This window comes from Paroedura picta, chromosome 11, assembly GCF_049243985.1.
Source record: "Paroedura picta isolate Pp20150507F chromosome 11, Ppicta_v3.0, whole genome shotgun sequence".
Taxonomy (NCBI): Eukaryota; Metazoa; Chordata; class Lepidosauria; order Squamata; family Gekkonidae; genus Paroedura; species Paroedura picta.
The window spans coordinates 2,169,232-2,191,297 of NC_135379.1; the positions used below are offsets into that span (position 1 = coordinate 2,169,232).

Consider the following 22,066-nt stretch of genomic DNA (forward strand, 5'->3'; position numbering starts at 1 on the left):
ATTTCCTCCAGGCCAGCCTGGCCACGGATTCTGGTTTTCTTGGTGGGGGGCAGGCATCATCTGGACATGGAATTGGGGTCGCTGTGCATGGGCGGGTAGTTGTGAATTTCCTTTCATTCTATAGGGGTTTGGACTAGATGACCCTGGAGGTCCCTCCCAACTCTATGATTCTAAGATGCAGAATTCCCAGTGTGTTGACTCCATTTCAGAAACTGCATCTGTAGCGTCAAACTAGTATCTGGAAGACCCAGGTTCAAATCACTGCTTGTCCAAGGTCTTCCTGCATGCTTCCGTGCCACACGCCCCACATTCTTAGCCTAACCAACCTTCCAGGGTTGTTGTGAAGTTAAAATAGGGGAAAGGAGGTGAATGTGAGCCACTTTGGGTCCCTGTTGGGAGGGCAGAAAGGAAGGGTATAAATAGAGATCATGCAATTCAGACCTCCAAACTCCAGGTAGAACATGACTGAAGAGAGTTTCCAGTGACATTTCCTTCCTTCCATCCTCCTTTCTTTGTGGCATAGTATTAACACAACAGGGAAGGGTTCTCGCGCACTGAACATACCTGCCCACACATTCATCCTTTGTCTTGGAAATTCTGTGATCTGTGCGGGTGGTGCATTTTTGTTCTCTTTACAGAGGAGAAAGAATGATATTAAAAATGATCGTTGTTCAGAAATAAGATGATGCCGGTATTTACCAATGAATGGTCCCCTAGACCACCCATCGGGCTTTCTTTTCCCAAACTTTGCTCTGAGTTCTTTATAGTGCAATTGTGGGGGAGAAACCGATGGAATTCCATGGCATGGATGCAAATCTGGTTCGTACACTGTCTGGATTAGATCCAGTCCGTTACCTTGACTGTTTATGGGCACATTGTTCAGCTAGATTTGATTTGTCAGCTTTGCCAAGTCCCTTGTGAACTCAGCCGAGACCCTCCCCCCAATCAAATCAAGCCCTGCCGGGGTGAATGACCAGATCGGACGACCCATCTCAAAGGCTTCTGGAGTCATAAGCAAGGGCAGCCTGTCGGTCCATTTTCTATCTCAGGTCCTCAACAGGCTGCTGCCCAAGAAGGACCAAGCACGGCACACAAGAAAAAAAGGATATTTTGACATCACCACATAATTTTGGGTTTTTCCCATGGGTACGCAAAATATATGGTCTGCAATTCCTAAGAGAAAAATGTGAGAGGGGAAAGGCACAGAGTGCAGGCAAAGCATTCCAAGTAAAGCCCTTCTGGCTTGACCAGTGAAAATCAAAAGTACGCTGTGCATGCAGAAAAGGCCAGAATCCATGCTCTAAAGCAGCCATTCCCTCCAAGGGAACTGATCCAGGAGGCCTCACTTCAAGAGGGAGGTGGGCAAAATGGAGAGGGGGCAGAGGAGAGCGACGAGGATGATCCGGTGGTCTGGGGACCGAGCCCTAGGAGGGAAGGCAGAATGTTCAGCTGGAGAAGAGGGGGCAGGATGGCTCTCCTGAAGTATCTGAAAGACTGTCACTTGGAGGAGAGCAGGGAGAGGCTCCTGTTGACAGCAGAGGAGAGGACCCCAGTCACGGCTTCAAACCAGGTACAGAACGGTACCGGTGAAGTATCAGTAAACAATTTTTACAGCCCGGGTAGCTCAGCAATGGAATCGGCTGCCTAAGGAAGTGGTGAGCTCTAACTCTGTAGTCTGGATATCAGTTCTAATTCCATGAGGTCTCCAGGCCCCACATGGAGGTTGGCACCCCTCTCTTTAGGGAATAACTAAGCTCTCCTCACTTTGAAAGCGCCACTTGATTTGGGTCCTGTGGGCAGATGGTCTTCACTCTGTTTGGTCAAGCGGGTGGCAAATTTCTCCTTATCTCTGACTCCTGTTTGTTCTTTCCTGGGTACAGTGAGAGAGCTGGCTGTTTGCGTTGGCTCCCACTCGATGCACAAGGCACGGATAAATAATTGCCAGCACTCCGCCGAAAAGAGGAAGCGAAAAGGAAGTGGCCAAGGCTTATCTGAAAGTGCTCCATCCCCAGCATCTCCTGTTCAAAACAGAGGTCCATCTCGTCCAGTGTCCTGACTCACAGAGTGGCCAACTAGTTCCTCTGAAGGCCCACCGAAAGGGCAGAGAGGCCGAGGCCTTCCCTGGAGAAGACGAAGCATCTTCCGGTCGGGAACGGGGCATTCCAGGTGGCGAGGGACGCTACTTCCGATCCTGCTGCCAAATGCCACCAGGTGCCTCCTCTGCCGCGTGACATCTTCCCATATCGCGAAAGTCAACAGTTGCGCTCCGGTGGACTTCCTTTCGCGCACGGATGCGCCAGGTCTAAGTACCTGCTGACCTGGAGAGGGGCCGGTGTTTGTTTAGCTCCAACCGATGCAGCTCAGCAGACCAGCGGGGATTGGAAAACGGCTTGGCTTTTCCAAATTCTGGAAATTTGCTTTATTCACCTGTGTTGCGGGTTAAGGACACAAAAGAGAACACTGAAAAGAGATGTAGAGACCCATCCCCTTGTCTCCCCACAAGGAAGAAGCACAGCTGAAATGGGTATTTTTTTCAGGCCAAATGAGAAGGGATGTGAAATCCACTGTTGGTGGTACACTGCCTGTGAACATGGAGGTTCCGTAGAACTTGGGGGGCTCAAGTGAGCATGACATTTGAGGTCCATTAACTTGCTATAACAATGGAGGCCTGCAGAAGGCAGGGAAGAAAGCCAGCTGAGGCTGAACGGAGCCAAGCGTGGTTGGCACAGCCCGGCAGTGTTTTCACTTCTTTCTCAGCAAAATGCAGTTAATAAAAGATTATGAGAGTCTTACGTAAAAGAAAGGCCTTCATCGTTGGCTCATTACAGTGTTCGGGATATTAGTGAGCGTAAAAAGGGGTTCTATTATCTGCAGCGTTCTCAAGCGTGCAGCTTTGAACGGCACAAATGAACCTGTCAAGTTCCAGAAAAAAAAACAACCTTACGCAAAAATAAATGCTTATAAATGCAAATATACATAAAAGTTGGTTTCGTTTTCTAATTTATGGCACAATCCCCCCCTTAAGCCCTTTCTCCACTTTTGTCTAATGATCCCCTGATCTTTTGCCATCCCGTTAAAACCTTATCCCTCCGAGAAATAATAAATTTCCAAATATTCCCTCCACCCCCAAAGGGATTTGCTATATTTACCTTTTTTAATAGCAGAGCCCGTTCGTTAAAAGCCCCTTTGCTAAAGTGAAGGCATTTGGAAGCGAAAATAAAAAATAGAAATGGGGGAAGAAATGGGTCGCCACCGGCCATGACGGTTTCCCAATGAAAGCGCTCTGTGGGGTGGGGAAATGAGTCCATGGAACTGTGGGCAGCTGGCCTGCAAGGAACCTGATCGTAGAATCTAGGGCTGCCAGCAGAAGTCTCTTGGCGGTAGCCATCTTGAAGGGCAGCGTTCGTAACCCGGCCAACACCAGGGCATCAGTCCGAGGAACGCTCTGTGGTTGTGTTTGGGTGAAGTGCCGTCAGGCGGCTTGTGACTTAGGCCGACCCTCGGAATGAAGGGTCCTCTCCTTAACAGCCTTGCTCAGGTCTTGCAAACGGTGGGCCCTCGCGGCTTCCTCGATGGAGGCCGAATCATGCCGGACCTTCCTCTTTCCCTCTTGCCTTCCGCTTTCCCGAACATTTTTGTCTTTTCCAGTCTCTTCCTCTGGCCGGCTCAGTGCAAATCCCACGATGCATTGCTGGCAGCAGCAGACCTCGCGTGGCTCTTGGGCTGTGCCAACGCAGGCAGGACGAGCGGAACTCCTAGACCGTCCCACTCCTAGACTGTCTCCTGAGCTGAGTGGACATGCCCGGTGCCCCTCCCAGGCTGTGCGGTCACTTCCACTGGACGCACCATCCAGCTCCTGGGCTCGGACAGCAGCCGTTGGAGGTAGGTGCTACCTCGGTATTTGTGCAGAGAATACGGTTTGCTTGGGGGGAGGGGGGAGCCCCTCTGTGTTGTTGTTGTTGTTGTTGTTGTTAAGATTTCACCCAAGAATTCATCCAGGTTTGCTAAACAATCTGTGCAAATGTGGCCCCCGTCTGTAGGTTTAGGTATCCACAGATGGTAGCTGCTCTCAGGAAATATGGTATAGATGAATTAAATATCCACCATCTTGTCATAAATGAAATTTCTGAACAAGCTGGATTCCTATGGCAATCCCAAATAAGCTTCTCCTCCCCCCCCCCCTCTCCCCCATATATGTGTACTAGAAGTCAAGCCCTGTTCCACCTTTGCTGTCCAAGTTTGTGACGGATGACAAGTTAGCACAATAACTCCAGGGGCTAAGAGGGGAAATTGAGAAGTGGCATGAGGGACCCCTTTGGATTAGGAGGCCAGGCTTGCTCTGAATGTAATTCTAGCTTTGACAGACATCAGCTATGTTGGAATTGGGAGCAAAATTTAGAGTAGAGATTAACTGGAGTGTCACACAGAAGGGGCATCGGCAAACACCTGTCAGGGGAGGGCTGCCAGATGAATCTGGGGGATAGAAAGAGCAAACAAGAGCTCGACATATCTGCAAGGGATGAAGGGTCACGGTTTGTTCAGCGAGAGAAAAACTGCGTCTTTACAGATTTGTCTCGGCTTCTGGAGAACATGCAATAGTCAGTTTTGCAATATTATGGGCCGCCCAGTAGAGAACACTGTGGCACAAGTTTTGACCTGCCAAAATTGTTTGCGTTTGTGTGTGTGTGGGGGGGGGAGCGTGATCGTTGACGATTGGAACTGATGTTTCGTGGTTGTCGCAGGAGTCTGGATGCCGGCCTGACATTGGCTGGGAGGCTGCAGTTTGATAGAATATTCATAAACATTCTAACTTAGGGGTAGTCAAACTGCGGCCCTCCAGATGTCCATGGATGCTGGCAGGGGCTTGTGGGAATTGTAGTCCATGGCCATCTGGAGGGCCGCAGTTTGACTACCCCTGCTCTAGGGGAACGGATAGCTGTTGTCTGGGGGCCAGTTGTAATTCCAGGAGATCTTCAGGGCTCCCCCAAAGGCTTGCAGCCCTAAGTCCATGCTGGCATTAAGGAGGGAAGTGGATCCCAGCGGTTGTCTCTGCTAAGCAGTCAGGGCCCTTATCTGTTGAACCTTACCCTGCTTCGCAAGTGGAAAATGAAGGACAGTTGTGGCCTTTTCATTTCCCCATCCGGTCTTGAAAGGTGACTCAGCCATCAGGCCCCTCGGTGACCCCAAAGAAGCCCCTCTGTGACCGCCTGGGGTTCAGTTCTTGGAAGCGCTTTCAAAGATGTGAGTTCATCTCCAAACGAAAATATTGCCACCTCCTTCTTGACTTCACTCTCCTCCACCAGCCGGGATCACGGAGGCTAAATCATCCCCCACAGCAGGATGTGAAGCTGGAAGACCTAACAAAACACATCTCCTGTCACCCGTGTGTCATGCCCGGGATTTATGATGCTGGCCACAAGCAGGGCTTGCTCCTTTGCCAGGGGCTGCGTTCATTCCCTTAGGAACTCCCTCCAGCCACCGGGGGCGGGGATATCAGTGGCTTTGTGGGCCACGAGGGCTTCAGAAGGGTAAGGATGACATTCCCCCCAAGGCAAAAGAGGCTTTTAGCCAGGGGTAGTCAAACTGCGGCCCTCCAGATGTCCATGGACTACAATTCCCAGAAGCCCCTGCCAGCAAATGCTGGCAGGGGCTTCTGGGAATTGTAGTCCATGGACATCTGGAGGGCCGCAGTTTGACTACCCCTGCTTTTAGCGATCGTTCTGAGCAGCCAGCAAGCAAATGTGGGAGCTCGGTGGCTTATTGAAAGGTCCCCAGCGTGTTGCTTGGGCCGTGGCAGCCATTTTGTGGCTGGCTCCACCTCCTGCAGCCATTTTGTCGTGTGTCAGAATTCTAAAGATTCTTGTGGACTCCAAAACGATTGGGACCCTGAACTTGCTCTCTCCAGCATTAAAAAAACAACAAAAACACTTAGCTATGCACGGCTCAGTTGTTGGTGAAGGGAGACAGAGAGCTAATCCTTCCAAGTAGGGATGCCAACTCCAGGTTGGGAAATTTCAGGAAGTAAAGAGGTGGAGCTTGGGAAGAGGAGGGGTTGGGTCCCTCTGGTGGTCCAGGGCAGATGGCCTTCTGCGTTTCACACCTTCCGGCCTGGCTGGGAGACCTTCTCAGTGAAGAGGCTCTGTTCGCTTCCTCTCCACGACAGCTTGGTATCGCCAAAGAGATTGCAAAACTCCTTACAAACGTCTGCGGGAAGGTGGCCTGCTGGGAAGCACTTGGAGGGTGGGCCGTTGTCTCACCTCAACCCCGGTGGGGCGGCGGCATCCCAAGACCCCCCTCTTGACCCAATCTGTCTACCTGCCGGTGATGAAGGGCAAAGGGGGAGAGACAACACGACTGACTGTTTCCTGAGTCAGCTGGGACAGGTCCCAGGGTAGCGGGGGGGGGGAGGGTTTTGCATCTGCGTATGAATTTGATATTTATGTGTGCTGGAAACTGTAAAAAGGAGGCGAGAGATGATTTAAGAAGCAGATCGGCCACCCATGAGAACCCCAGCGGCTTGCAAGCTGGCCCGGCCAGGATCTTCTTCCAGAATCTGAAGATGATCCGATTTGTTTTGAATGAGGTTAAGCACTTGGGTTAAGGGTCGGTCGGGGCCCCGGCCATGAACACTAAACCATGGGGTACATCAATGGGTCTCCCCCTTACCCCAGAACATACCAGAATAATTAGCCAGTGATATAGGTTGGGGAAAAGGGAGAATAACGTAGCACTCAAAATCTGCGATTTTATTGAATCTGTTTTATGTCAATTTTTAACATAACGTGCATCACCCCAAGCCTTGCAGAGCAGTTTATAGAAGAAGAAGAGGAGTTGGTTTTTATACCCAGCTTTCCTCTGCCAGAAGAAGTCTCCAAGTGGCTTCCAATCGCCCTCCCTTTCCTCTCCCCACAACAGGCACCCTGTGAGGTGGGTGAGGCGGAGAGAGCCCTGAGTTTCCTGCTCGGTCAGAACATCTATCAGGACTGAGACAAGCCCAAGGTCACCCAGCAGGCTGCATGTGGGGGAGCAGGGAATCAAACCCAGCTCTCCAGATTAGAAGCTGCTGCTCTTAAGCATGACACCACTAATAGTAATGATGATCATTCAAAAAGAACTTACTGAGACTGAGAGGGGAAAAGATCTTGGGGTCGTAGTGGATAATTTGGTGAAAAAGGCAGACTCAGGGCTGGGGATTATTAGGAAAGCGATTGAGAGGAAAACGCTCGATATTGTAATTATATTAGTTCAGCAGTGGAATAGGCTGCCTAAGGAGGTGGTGAGCTCCCCCTCACTGGCAGTCTTCAAGCAAAAGTTGGATACACACTTTTCTTGGATGCTTTAGGATGCTTAGGGCTAATCCTGTGTTGAGCAGGGGGTTGGACTAGATGGCCTGTATGGCCCCTTCCAACTCTATGATTCTGTGATTCTGTAATGTCCTGCTATCCATCCCTTGGGATACAGTGTAGAGTTCTGGTCCCCTTCTCTCCAAAAGGACACAGCAGAGCTGGGAAAAATACCAAGGAGGGTGATCAAGATGATGAGTGGGTTGGAGCTCCTCCCTAGGAGGAAAGGCTGAAGGGTCCGAAGACTAAGGGGGAGAACATGATAGAACGATACCTGGGGCAGAGGGACTTGACCGAGACCTTTCCTCCCCCTCCCAGAATACTAGAGCTTGAGAGCATCCAGGGAAGCTGAGGGGGAGCAGGTTCAGGATGGACAAAGCAAAATACTTGACACAGTGAGTGATTCCAAGGCGGAATTCACAGCCGGTGGGTGTTGTGAGGGCCCCGGGCATAGGTGGCTTGAAGAGTGGAAGAAGAGTCAAGTATAAGTGAGGGGGATCTCCCCGTTCAAGGCCCCAATCCTCTGGATCCCGGGGCCAGAAAGCAGCATCAAGGGAAGGGCTCCTCCAAGACTTGCATCGATTCTTCTTGGTGGGGAGGGCTGCCTCCCCCCACTCCCGGGAGGGGTGTGCTCGGAGCAAGTCCCACCTCGCCCATCGGAGGCCGCCTTGCCACGGGAGAGATTAGCCACTGGTGCGTCCAGAGGAATGCGCTTCCCCATCTGCCGAGCAGACGCAGGCTGAATCACGCCGAGAGGGAGAGAAAAGGAATTTGCGAAATGAAATGCCAGCTCATGATTTTGACACATCGGCCGATCCCCCTCCTATAATTCTCCCCTCCCCCCCCCGCCCCAATCCTTCTGAAAAGTCCCCCGCTGCTGAATGCCTTTTGGCACGACGCCAGCGGTAAGATCGCATATCCCTCCCGCCAGCCGTTCTCTCCTGCGTGGGTATCGGGATTTTTATTCACCATGCTTTAGAAACCCAGTTGGGGGCCGCCCTCTGTGATATGAAGAATATGTGGGTTACGGAGACTGTTGTGGACTCAAAGACCTGTCAGCTGGGCCTGAAGGAATGTTCTGGTTGTCTGACCCCAAAGCACAGGGGCTCATGGGATTTGTAGTCCATGGACACCTGGAGAGCCATAGTTTGGCCACCCCTGCTCTGCGTCCTTATGCTGTGCCATCCCCACGCTCCACCCCACTTACGCCCTCCTCAGGCTCCACAATCTGCAGGTATTTTCCTACTCAGACGGCTACCCTTCCTGATTGTAAAGTTTCTTCCAGCTGAGGTCAGGCAGGTCGTAATGAGGATCAGGGCCTTCTCTGTAGCAGCCCCCAGCTTGCAAAAGTCTTCCCCAGTGAACCAACTTCTTGGCTGGTCTGCAGGGGCCAGCTAAAACCTCATTGTTCAGGCAGGGCTTGCTTGCATCCCATGACATTATGTCTACGGCACCATAGACTGCTTACTGCATTTACAGGTGTGCCTGTTTTAATAATTCAAAACTAGGGTTGCCAACTCAGGTTTGGGGCGGAGACTCACCAAGATGGTATTTGGGGGAAAGAGGAAGCTTAGCTGGGCTGTAGTGTCACTCTAGGACTTCAGTTTCTCCTAGGTTCTATGGTATACCATAGAGCCTGCCCTCCGAAACTGACATTTCCTCCATGGGAGCTGATCTCCGGAACTAAGGTATAATTCTAGGAGACCTCCTGGTTCCACCTGAAGGTTGGCAAGCTGCTTAAAACAGATTTGACTGTGCTTTGTAATCTTTAGGAGAGCTACCTCAAGAGCCCACGTTCGGACTCTGAGGCTGGAAACCAGCAGAAGATCTGTCAACCAGCACGAAGATGAATGCCCTTGGCTGTGATCCAGCTGGAGGTTGTCATTGTGATAAACGTCTGACTTGGCTTCCAGGGGGACGTGAGCCACAACCCCCCGTTACTCCTCAGTCAGTCAGTCTGACACATTCAACAGATGAGGCATTTGGGATTGCAGCCCTCCTCACAGCTAGGTTTATCTGGATCGGGGCCTCCAGCAAGCCTCTGCCCCCCATTGTTCAGAGAGAATGTTTGTGCTGGGGAAGAGGGATGCGTGCACAAGAGGGTGTGTGTGTGTGCATGTCTCTGTGTGTGCGCGGGGAATTAACGCACAGAGCACTGGCAAGACGCCAAAGAATGTCAGGGAGGTTTGAGCTGTGGGGCGGGAGGAATGCGCACCCATCTTCTCCCAAACATTCACTTTTCGAGGCAGACTAAATATTTTCACTTTGCTGCTGAAACCCAAGTTTAGGGTCACGTCACATCGATCCTGTCGACACTCTCTCTCTCCCCCCTCCCCCTCCCCCCATCAATTATTTCCTGTATATACTGCAAATATTTTGCAAGGTTGTAGAACTGCCATTTGATTAGAAGGTTATCGGTTTCACAGTCCGCAGATGCGACGGAGCCGAAATTGGCCGTGGAGTCACAACCAAAGCGAGGCTTTGGATCTGGTCTGAAAAGCAGCCCCAAACAGCTGTCCTGTTTGCCAGATGTGCTTGGGCTGGTTTCTTGACCTTTCTGACCTCTGGTTTGGCTAGGAAAGGGCCCAGTTTAGAAATACGTGGAGATTTTATTAGGTTAGAAATCATTTGTCCTAGAAGCACCGTAGGTTTTCACATCCCCAATCCTCCGTGTTTCCCGATTAACGCTGTTCAAATGACAAAGGTGGCCTGATTGCAACGAGAGAAAGAAATTTTACTTGCAAAAATAGAAGCACATCATACATGGCATACATGTGGGTACATTTATTGTGAACAGTATAACTTGCAAAGCGGTTAACTTGCTAGAGCTCCAAACCCAGGTAAGAAAGAAGAAGAGAGGTCCAAAATAAGATGAATCTGTATGGAAGCCAAGGTCAAAGGGGCTCAGCATCTAGCAGGCGAGACTCCCTGCCCTATGAACCCCAGAGAAAGAGCCCCCATAGCCCCTTTTCTCCCAGAGCCTCCTGCATGCTATCCGACAGACGGAGGGGCTGGGATCTGAGGCAGGCGGGCTTTGAGGAAGGGAGGAACTTTTCTCCCACTACAGACAGACTACCCTGGCCACCCATCTTAATCTATCTGGAGAAGTGAGCGGGGACTCCCGAAAGCCCCTCCCCTGCCTCCAATTTTGTTAGCCTTTAAGGTGCTCCCGGAATCTTGCTCTTGTCTGCTGCTGGGGACAGAGGGGGCAGGTAGCATCCTGTACGTTCATTCTGCAAGCCCTCCTGTTGGGGAAGCGGGTGGGCCGGGGACTTCCCGATACATATGGAAAAGCCGTCAGCTCCCGCCGGCCTCCCTAGCCTCAGCGACTGCACGCAAACAAATGCATATTTCATTTCCACGGATTTCGGCAGTCAGCGTTGGCTCATTTTGTAACAGCTGGATGTTCCCGAGGAGTCTCTGGACCACGAGCGAGTGTTGGCAAGGGAGCGTTCTTGGGGGGCCCTCCTTGCAGCTGCGCAGTCTATAAATAAGCGCGTGCCTCCAAGCCTCTCACCCCTGGGGATACCTGCAGAAAAGAAGGTCAGGCGGACGTCATTCCAGGCGACGCCCCACATGGTTGCGAAGAGATAAGCAGGCGTGACCAGAGCTCTGCCTTTGCTCTGCTTCCCAGTTGCCTCCTGAAACTCAGACAGGTTTGGGACCATCCAAGGAGCCTGTTGATCTCGGCTCGTAATCCATCCGGGACACCCCCACCCTCCAAAGCACCCCCACGTCCTCCAGGGGAGGTGATCTTGGGTGTTTTAGAGATCAGTTGTAATAGTGGGAGATAGACAGGTGGCATCTGGAAGTTGGCAACTCTTTGTCTTTAACCCAGTTTGCTGCCGGACAATGTCTTTCTCCGGGACCGAAGACGTGTAGAGGAACATGCAGAACCCAACTCTGCCAGCTTGATCCCAGGAAATACATTCACCAAATCCCATCCCGTGGGCTAGGCACGGGCGCCTCGGCGATCGCCAAACCCTGAGGCTGCTGAGCCGAGGTGCACATCCCTACCATGGGCTCCTCTCAGCAGGAACTGCTGGGGCTGATCCAGAGCCATTGTGCCTTCTCTGGTGCGGCCCTCCTGAAGAAGTCCCCTGGAGGCCCTTTATCCTCCTGTGCCCGCCACCACTTTTAATCTGGGCCCCCCAGAGCGTCCAGCAGGAGATGCGAGAGCCTCAGTCAAATGACAGTCATCCAAGGGGGGGGACCTCCAGGCCTCCAAAGAGGAGCAGGCATCTCTTCTATCCTTTCATGGCGCCTCATAAGCTTGCTTCTCATTCCAACAGGTTCAGGGATCTTGCGTGCAAGAAGCTGCGAAACGGCGGCTCTGGGTGGCTGCTCCAGCTGTCCATCAAACGAGGCTTGTTCTCCATCCTCGGGCGTGCCCCGGCGGACCAAAATAGCTCCGTAAGTCTATCGTCTTGTTCGCAGCTTGTTAGCATCTCCCTGCAGGGAGAAAAGGCCGTCGGAGAGGCAGGGCCTCATCGTAAGACCCCCATCTTCTGTGTTTTTCTTGGCCAAGGGGGTCGCAGGGCTTGTGGGAATTCATTTCGGAGCAGATGCTGGAGAGGGCAGGAGGTCTGCTTCATAACCTCTTTTCATTTCTGGGCATGGGCTAGGGGGAGGGCCCTTCATCTCTCGCGGGCGCATGCCCTCGGATTTCCCAGCAGCCCTCTCCGGGCTAATGGGCGGGCACACCGGGTTCGTGCGTAGAGAGTGTGTTAAGCTCCGTGAATGGGTACCCTGTAGAACAGGAGTAGGCAAACGGTGGCCCTCCAGATGCCCATGGACTACAATTCCCATGAGCCCCTGCCAGCTGGCAGGGGCTCATGGGGATTGTAGTCCATGGGCATCTGGAGGGCCACCGTTTGCCTACCCCTGCTGTAGAATTTTCAGAGCAAGAGACATTCAGAGGCTGTTGGCCATTGCCTTGTCTCTGCAGCACAGCCCCAGCCTTCCACGGGGACCTTCCGTTCAAGGACCAACTGGGACTGACCCTGCTTAGGTGCTGAGATCTCACGAGACGGGGCCAGCCAGCATCTGACTCTGCAAGGGGGGTCTTCCTCGGTGGTCTCCCACCCGAGCTGAGGCTGACCCTGTTCAGCTTCCAAGGTCCAAACACGATGGTTGGCCCATTGCCGGCCTCTGCATAGTGACCCCTGCACTGCCCTGGTGGTCTCACATTAGGAGAAGAAGAGCTGGTTTTTATAGAATCATAGAATCATAGAGTTGGAAGGGGCCATACAGGCCATCTAGTCCAACCCCCTGCTCAACGCAGGATCAGCCCTAAGCATCCTAAAGCAATATACCCAACTTTGTTCTTCAAGACAATCGTCTTCCTTTCCTCTCCCTATATCAGGCATCCTGTGAGGTAGGTGGGGCTGAGAGAACTCTGGCAGGGAGAACAGCACTATCAGGGCTGGGACTAGCCCAAGGTCACCCCAGCGGGCCGCATGTGGAGGAGAGGGGAACCAAACCCGGATCGTCAGATTAGAAGACTCCGATCTTAACCACTACACTGAGCTGGTGTTGCCGGCTGTGGGTCGGAAATACCTAGAGACTTTGGGAGTGGGGGGGATTTGGGGCGGGTGGGACCTCACGGGAGTATTATGGTATGGCGTCTACCCTCCGAAGCAGCCAATTTTTCCAGGGGGTCTGATTTCTGCTGCCTGGAGATGAGCTGTCAAAATAGGGGATTCCCAGGCCCCACCTAGAGGCTGGCACCCCTTTCTCGCCCCCCCCTCCAAGGCTGACCCTGCTTCACCCCCAAGATGAGATGGGGCTTGCCTGGGCCATCCATTAAAGGGCAAAGTGTAAAGGGGAAGCAAACCCGCTGGGGAATTGTAAGATTCTGGTGTTCCTCTGGGGAACAGTTCAGGCCTCCCCCCCCCCCCTTGCACGGCCTTTTTGTCCAGCGGCCTTTGGCAGCTGCCAGCCTCCCCCTGCTGAGAATTCTCTCTCGGGGATTCCGGACGTTTCTCCCCATCTTCCTTTGAGAGCAGGCAGACTGAACCAGGGGGGACTTTGCCCGCTCACTCCTCCACTCCATTTCGCCGTGAACTGCTCTTTTGCGCTGAGATTCCCCAAATGCCATTAATCACCGCAGCCCCCTGCATCTACCAAGCCGTACCTGTCTCGGCTCCAGGAATGGGTGATTAATCCAAACCAGAAACATCGAAAACAATTTTTTAACACAGGACTCTCCGTAGGGCTCCGTTTCTGAGAAGGCCTTCAAAGGTGCCTGAAAGGGTGTTGCCATTGCTAGAAGAGCCGTGTTGGATCAGATCAGTGATCCATCTAATTCAGCCTCCCGTCTCACACAGCGGGCAGCCAGCCACAGGGCAGAGAGGCTGAGGCCTTCCCCTGAGAAGACCCTCAGAAGAGCCCTGCTGGGTCAGGCCAGGGAGGGTCCCTCCAGTCCAGCCTCCCGTCTCCCCCAGGGGCCAGCCAGTTCCTCTGCAGGGCCAGCCACAGGGCAGAGAGGCCGAGGCCTTCCCCTGAGAAGACCCTCAGAAGAGCCCTGCTGGGTCAGGCCAGGGAGGGTCCCTCCAGTCCAGCCCCCCGTCTCACCCAGGGGCCAGCCAGTTCCTCTGCAGGGCCAGCCACAGGGCAGGGAGGCCGAGGCCTTCCCCTGAGAAGACCCTCAGAAGAGCCCTGCTGGGTCAGGCCAGGGAGGGTCCCTCCAGTCCAGCCTCCCGTCTCACCCAGGGGCCAGCCAGTTCCTCTGCAGGGCCAGCCACAGGGCAGGGAGGCCGAGGCCTTCCCCTGAGAAGACCCTCAGAAGAGCCCTGCTGGGTCAGGCCAGGGAGGGTCCCTCCAGTCCAGCCTCCCGTCTCACCCAGGGGCCAGCCAGTTCCTCTGCAGGGCCAGCCACAGGGCAGGGAGGCCGAGGCCTTCCCCTGAGAAGACCCTCAGAAGAGCCCTGCTGGGTCAGGCCAGGGAGGGTCCCTCCAGTCCAGCCTCCCGTCTCACCCAGGGGCCAGCCAGTTCCTCTGCAGGGCCAGCCACAGGGCAGGGAGGCCGAGGCCTTCCCCTGAGAAGACCCTCAGAAGAGCCCTGCTGGGTCAGGCCAGGGAGGGTCCCTCCAGTCCAGCCTCCCGTCTCACCCAGGGGCCAGCCAGTTCCTCTGCAGGGCCAGCCACAGGGCAGGGAGGCCGAGGCCTTCCCCTGAGAAGACCCTCAGAAGAGCCCTGCTGGGTCAGGCCAGGGAGGGTCCCTCCAGTCCAGCCTCCCGTCTCACCCAGGGGCCAGCCAGTTCCTCTGCAGGGCCAGCCACAGGGCAGAGAGGCCGGGGCCTTCCCCTGAGAAGACCCTCAGAAGAGCCCTGCTGGGTCAGGCCAGGGAGGGTACCTCCAGTCCAGCCTCCAGTCTCACCCAGGGGCCAGCCAGTTCCTCTGCAGGGCCAGCCACAGGGCAGAGAGGCCGAGGCCTTCCCCTGAGAAGACCCTCAGAAGAGCCCTGCTGGGTCAGAACAGAGGTCCATCTAATCCAGCATCCCACCTCACACATTAGCCAACCCCTCTAGAGCTCCACCTTTGTTCCCTCTGCTAATAAATCCTTCCCAGCCCTTCTTCCTGCTGCCATCTATTTGGCCCCATGCGTCTGCCATGGGGCCGTCAAGTTCTGCATTTATCTCACCTCCCCTTTCACCTGTGAGCCCCTCAGAGGCCCCCCCCCCGCATTTAAAACATCTCCCGCAGAAGGGGAGGCCCAAAGGAACTTATACATTTTCATGTTATCAAAAAGTATTCAGAGCGGGGAGGGCGGTTCTTACACACCTGCTGCCGAAGGAGAGGGTCACAACATGCAAGGAGCCCGCTGGCCTGGCACTAGTTCCGCTCCCAACCCCTTGGTGTTTGCGTCCTTACAATCCACTGCCATAGAAACACAGCTACACCGCATGGGGTTCGAGGAAAACACCTCCCCAGCAGGACAAGAGCCGAGGGCCATGGCATGCCACGGCCTGATTCAGTGCAGGGCGTTTCACAGCGGCAACAGATCCTGACGTGCTGGGTTGGTTGCTCTTTAAAAAAAAAAAAACAAAAACCCTGCAGAGGCAATCGAAATGCTGCTCCTCAAAAATCGGCCTCCTGTGTAAATCTGCCTTTACATCACTCCATTTTAATTGGCCTAATTTATTCCACTCAGCACTAAGAACTTATGCTGAGCTTGTCCGTCTTGGGCGGCTAAGGATCCAAGGAATCTAAGCCTGTCACCGACAACTGTAAGAATAATATTTCCTGTCCCTTTAAGGAAGGCTTAATGGGATCTTGATGAGTGTCCCCTCAAGATCCAACCACCTGTTTCTGTGTAGTCAGCCTCTTAAAGGAACAGGACTTCTCTCCCTTTTCCCTGCTGCTGCTTGGGTTGTTGTAGACAGCTGCTTTATACGGAGTCTGGCCTTGGGAAGAGAGGGAGAGGGCAAAGGGAGAGAAAGAGGAGATGTTAGAGAACAGCTCTCTGGTAAAGGTAGAAAGGAACATTGAAGGAGCTGTTTCTCAGTGGAATGGGCTTCCTCGGGAGGTGGTGGGTTTTCCATCTTTGGAGGTTTTTAAACAAGCTGGATAGCCATCTGACAGAGAGGCTGATTCTGTGAAGGCTTAAGGGGGTGGCAGGTGACAGGGGATGAGCAATAGGGTTATAATTATGGAATCCTAGTTGGAAGGGACCTCCTGTGTCACCTCCCTGCACTATGCAGGACACTCACAGCCCAATAGGGTTATGAGTGTCCTGCACAGTGCAGGGGGTTGGACTAGATGACCCAGGAGGTCCCTTCCAACTCTAGGATTCTATGATTCTAAGGAAATAACACCTGTACACCCTTAAAGTGATGACACCGCCCCATGTCCAGGCGTGCTGAGTCACTCACTCCAACAACTGTGTGTATATCAAGTGCCATCAAGCCACAGCGTATGGTGGTCCTGGAGGGCTTTCATGACAGCAGGTGTTCAGAGGTGGCTTGGTATTGCTTGGCATTGCCTAGTTCTGCGTCGCAACCCTCCAGGGTCGGTTCTCCTGGGGGAAAGGGCTGCTTTGGAGGATAATCCCTGTGACATTTTACCCCTCTCCTCCCCAACCCGCACCTTTCTCAGAGGCCAACCCCAACCCTTCAGGCATTGCCCAGCACTGAGTTGGCAAGCTCTAGCCGCCCAATTTTGGGATTTCTTTTCCTGCCTGCTCCATCGAGCGACCCAATTGAATTATCCCCGGCCCGGTTAGCAGGCAGGCGGCTGAGTGCAGAAGAGCCTGCATTAGCTTCCATTTCTGCCGTTGCCCGGCTAACCGGATTAGCATTCTTCTTCCTAAACCTGCGGCGCAAATTAAATGTTTATTCTTTCATGTAGGGAAAATGTCAGCTGGCCTGGATGCCCAGGAAGGATCACAGATGACTGGGTGGAAAGGAGAGGTGAGGCTAAAATGAAGCGCCCTTCCTAGGGAAAAGCCATTAGCCGAAGACCTTTGGAGAACAGAAGGTTAACCTCATTAAGGAGGAAGGAGTTGGTCTTGACACCTGAAGCAGCTTACCATTGCCTTCCCTTCCTCTCCCCACAATGGGAGGCAGGTGGGGCTGAGAGACCTCTGAGAAAACTATGCCTGGCCCAGGTCACCCAGCAGGCTGCAGGGAGAGGAGTGGGGAATCAAACCCAGTTCTCCGCCAGAGGCGGAAGGCATCCTGGGTGTTATCCACCCCTGGCTGCAGGGAGAGGAGTGGGGAATCAAACCCAGTTCTCCCCCAGAGGCAGAAGGCATCCTGGGTGTTATCCACCCCTGGCTGCAGGGAGAGGAGTGGGGAATCAAACCCAGTTCTCCCCCAGAGGCGGAAGGCATCCTGGGTGTTATCCACCCCTGGCTTCAGGGAGGCAGAAAACACTCTTTTCCCCTCCCTGCTATCCGTAGTGTGGGTGTGTCTTCCTACCAGTTCTCTTCTGCATGGCACAGGGAGAACAGCCTCTTTTCTGAGTGCAAACAGGCATTTGGGAAGTTCTTTACTTCTTACCTTTTTTCTTCTTTATTCTGTTCCATCTCTTTTCCCTCTTTCCTTAACTCTAAGGGAGCATGAATCTTTTTCCTCTTTGCGAAAAGAGATACCATATTCACTATTTCTTGGACACGTACACACACCCCGTGAGCACATGCACAATGGTATGGAGGCTAATATTCTGTCAGAGGATGATGCCTCGAATACCGTGGTGGAAGGAAACGTCAGACTCCCTAAGCCGGCAGACACGCCAGCCACGGCTGTCCCACGTCTTTGGTTGGAGCCAGCCGTGAGGAAAAATGCGTGCAGTCAATGGCTGCGGCCACCATGAGACGCCATCTTGAGTCTGAAGCAAATGCCTCAGGTGGCCATTTTAAGTCTGGCGCAAGGGACGAACGGCCTGGAAGACCCCACTACCGATCCCAGGCTCAGGGGCACGGAACAACAACAGCACAATGAGACAGTAAGGCCTGGAGGGCAAGCATCTATTTCCGTTGGTTTAATCTCTGCTATTAATACCTCAATTGAGAAACAGCTGCAACCTATTTGGCAAGCTTTGGGGCGCAGACGTAAGAGTCGGGGAAGGTCAGATTCTTCTCCATCCCCTCCCCTCCTCTAGATTGTACGACTCTGACAATACTCAGCCCAGGAGATCCTGGCTTACCAAAGCAGCTAGAAAGAGAAGATATAGCCCTGTTGGGGGGAGATAGAGAGTGATTCTCATTCAAAAGCTGATACTGTATTTTTAACTGATGAAGAGCTAGAGGTTGGCATGGAATTACCTGAGCCATCCAAAAGGTTTCTTAAAATTCTAGGGCTCTCATCACTGCATACCCCTTTTAAGGCAGTAGGCTGCTTGGATATGCCTTATTTATTTTATTTATTTATATTTGGACTTGCATACCACCGCTCCCAGCAAGTTGGCCTGCGGCGGTCCATATAAATAGAATAAACCAGTATACAACAAGTCACATCAACATTAATAATCCTACAAACAATCCCCAATCCTAAAAACAATCCATAATATCCACAACATCATACAAAATGACGGTATACACAATTAACATTAAAACCTTCTTCTCACGCATTCAAATCACTGGGACTGGTACAAGACAAGGTCCCTGCTGACTCAAAAGAAAAGAAAGGAAACATGCCAAAGTTCATCAGGAAGAATGACGAGGATCTGTATTCTAATTACTCCTTTTGTGCCTCCAACTAATTCAACCGGAACCGTGAGGAAAGACGTTCTTTATGGGCACAGAACAAGCCCTTTCAGAAGAGGTGGTTTCTCCTCCAGATTCAACAAGTATCCCAGGTGTGACAAATCAGAGCAGGGTAACAAGCAGTCAAAAGACTGACTATGAATGTCTGCCAGTGGAGGGCAGGCTAAGTCATTTCCAACATGCATGGTTTCAAGAAGTAGCAGATCGATGGGCGTTGGAAGTTGTCACTCAAGGCTACTCCATAGAGCTCAGTCACCCTCCACTGGAAAGGTTCATACGCTCCCTGCTAAGCAAAAAAGAAAGAAAAAAGACAAAGGACTCTCCAGGCTGTTTTCCACTGGTTACAGATATCAGCAATAGAAAAGGTTCCTCCAGAGGAAGTCAGAAGAGGCCGATATTCAATATTCTTTTCTGTTCCAAAAAGCAACAGTGACTGGTTTGTAACATTGGACCTCAAAGACCTCAATCAATGCACCGAGCCCAAGAAGTTCCAGATGGAATCACTTCAGTCAATTGTGAAGGCCTTCCAACCCAGGAAGTTCCTCTTATCACTGGACCTTCAAGAAGCATGCCTGCATATACCAATCAGGCTAAGTCACAGACGGTTTCTGCGGTCCTGTATCAAACGAGACCAATTCCAATTTCAAGCCCTGCCTTTCGGGCTCAGATTAGCCCCAAGAGTCTTTTCCAACATACTGATCAATCTGGTGGTCATATTGCGCAGTCACCATATTGGTGTCATGGTTAGGAGTGCGGACTTCTAATCTGGCATGCCGGGTTTGATTCTGCGCTCCCACACATGCAGCCAGCTGGGTGACCTTGGGCTTGCCATTGGCACTCATAAAACTGTTCTGACCAAGCAGTGATAATCAGGGCTCTCTCAACCTCACCCACCTCCCAGGGTGTCTGTGGTGGGGAGAGGAATGGGAAGGCGACTGTAACCCGCTTTGAGCCTCCTTCGGGTAGAGAAAAGCCACATTTAAGAACCAACTCTTCTTCTTCTCCTTCTACATGTCCATCTGTTTTTAGACCCATCTGCACATATGAGTGGAATGGCAAAAGCGCTCAATACGAGCCGAGCACATTCGGGGCATTCTCAACTGCCAAGCAGACAGGCTCAGCAGGAAGAAGTTATCAAAAAGAGGAAAATATTTCAGAGCATGATGAGAAGTTTCAGCTCTTCAATTGTGGATCTATTTGCCTCCAGAACTCCCCGGTTCTTTTCCAGGTTTGTGCAACAGGGGTTGGAGGTGATGGATGCCCTGACCTCTCCTTGGCCAGTGGGTCTACTATATGCCTTTCCTCCCACTCAGGTACTATCAAAGGGCCTCTACCAAATCAGGCTTCTCAGGGTGGAGGTCATTCTGGTAGCCCCATATTGGCCAAGGAGGCCAAGATTTCCATCAGTCCTTCAGATGGCAATAGAAGGTCCTCTGAGAACAGACAGTGGCAGGGCCTCCATTTGGCAGGCAGCGGTTCCCGGGCTCAATCCCCAGCATCTCCAGATAGATTGATTAGATGTAGCCAGTGACATTTCAAAGTCGTGGGCAGAAAAGATCTTCCTCAGCACATGATACCCAGATGGGCTCAACTTGCAGCAGAGGAGGAAGGAAGCTGTTTTGCAAAAACAGCTGTTGGGGAGGGAGTTATTCTGCTGATTTTGGAGCGATAACTCCAAAGAACTTGATTTATTTCAAGGCGGTCGTGATCTATTTGGGTTCCAAGTTTCCTTGCTGGACCTGGCCCAATGCATGGTGAACGCCCAGTTTGCCGGAAGGCTCACATCTTCTTAGAGGGTTAGGGTTAGTATCAGCATGGGTCCGAATGACTCCAGCTGATTAACGGGGCAGCACTAAACAGGGATGCTGTCATGGCACCGTTGACTTCAGTTAACGAAGGAGGGTGTAACTATGCCTGGAGCTGGGAAGTGCCGTCAAGCTGCGGCCCATTCGTGGGGCAATCTTGGCAAGAGACAAGCAAGAAGAAGAAGAGCTGTTTTTATTCACTACCCAAAGGAGTCCCCAAATGGCTTACAAACACCTTTCCCTTCTTCTCCCTTTGAGGCAGCTGAGGCAGCTCAGAGCTCTGAGAGAACTGCTCTGCAAGAACTGCTCCAAGAGAACTGGGGATGGCCTAGGGTCACCCAGTTGGATGCATATTGGAGGGGTGGGGAATCAAACCCTGCTCTCCAGATTAGAAACCGCCACTCTTCACCCATCCCCAGAGGTGGTCAGGGGGCAGTGGTTTGCCATGGCTGGCCCCTGCATAGCAACCCTGGACATTCTTAGTGGCCTCCCCTCCATGAACTTGTTGGCAGAGTTTAGATATGCCTGAATGTGGAGCACCAGGCTGCTTAAAATAATAACATAGTTATATTTAGAAGAGAAGAGAGAGACGAGATTCCTATCTGTCTAACTGTTACGTTGTCTTCATTTCTTCTGTTCAGGAGGCAAGCAGGGAGGAAGTCTGGTCAACGGAGCAGGAAGTCTCCAAAGAGCCAATCAGCTCAGTGGAGGAGATAATTTGGAAAATGTCAATAAGGTCTAGTTATGCTAATTATGCCAGCGTGGTGTCGTGGTTAAGAGCGGCGGCCTCTGATTTGGAGATCCAGGTTTGATTCCCCACTCCTCCTCCCCTCCTGCAAGCAGCTGGGTGACCTTGGGCCAGTCTCAGTTCTCCAAGAGCTCTCTCATCCCCACTTACCTCACAGGGTGTCTGTTGTGGGGAGAGGAAGGAAGAGGTGTTTGTAAGTTGCTTTGAGATGCCCTTATGTAGTGAAAAATGAGGTATAAATACTAAATACTAAAAGCAGGGTATAAATACTAAATGCAACCGGCGGGGAACTGTACTAAATACACCTCCCTTCCGATGCCACCTGCAGGACATTCTTCATATGTTTCTGAATCATGCATGCTGTAGACCAGGGATAGTCAACCTGTGGTCCTGCAGATGTTCATGGACTACAATTCCCATGAGCCCCTGCCAGCAAACGCTGGCAGGGGCTCATGGGAATTGTAGTCCATGAACATCTGCAGGACCACAGGTTGACTACCCCTGCTGTACACCAGTGTAACAACGGAACTGACTGGACTTCCTTGATAGTCTCCCATCCTGGTCCTGACCAGGGCTAGCCCCACTTAGACCTCTGAGATGTGATCCAGGTCACGGCGTAGCCCTACTTTGATAATCGCAAATGCCAAAGGGCACCTGGGCCTGCTTCTACAATCACAGCTGGGCTCTTTAATCTGCACTGATTTCATTTATGGGTATTCGGATCCATGTGACTTGAGTACCAGTCAGAACTGAAAACCGTAGCCCAAAAGGGGCAGGCACCAGCCCTGAAATGTTCACAGCCTTCCCAAACAAAAAAAGATCAAGGCAATTCCTGGAGGGGAGCCCACCCATGCCTGCTTGGCCCCTTTCTCTGCATGTGTGGCCCTTCCCGGTGAAGAAATGGACAGCCGTTTTCCAGTTTCCTTTCCGATGCATGCCAAGTGGCTCTCGTGCCCAGGCGT

General features: G+C 52.4%; 2 long non-coding RNA genes across 2 annotated transcripts in view; both read left to right on the forward strand.

Annotated features, from left to right (window-relative positions):
* The first annotated feature begins 9,114 nt into the window (after positions 1 to 9,114).
* The window catches only part of LOC143820808 (uncharacterized), a 69,750-nt gene continuing 56,798 nt past the window's right edge, over positions 9,115 to 22,066 (forward strand). The window contains exon 1 of the long non-coding RNA XR_013225528.1: positions 9,115 to 11,756. This is a non-coding gene — a long non-coding RNA (uncharacterized LOC143820808). The remainder of the gene's footprint in view (positions 11,757 to 22,066) is intronic.
* Positions 16,782 to 21,475, forward strand: LOC143820809 (uncharacterized). Its single transcript, XR_013225529.1, has 3 exons — positions 16,782 to 16,822; positions 19,581 to 19,779; positions 20,998 to 21,475. It is a non-coding gene; the product is annotated as an uncharacterized LOC143820809 (long non-coding RNA).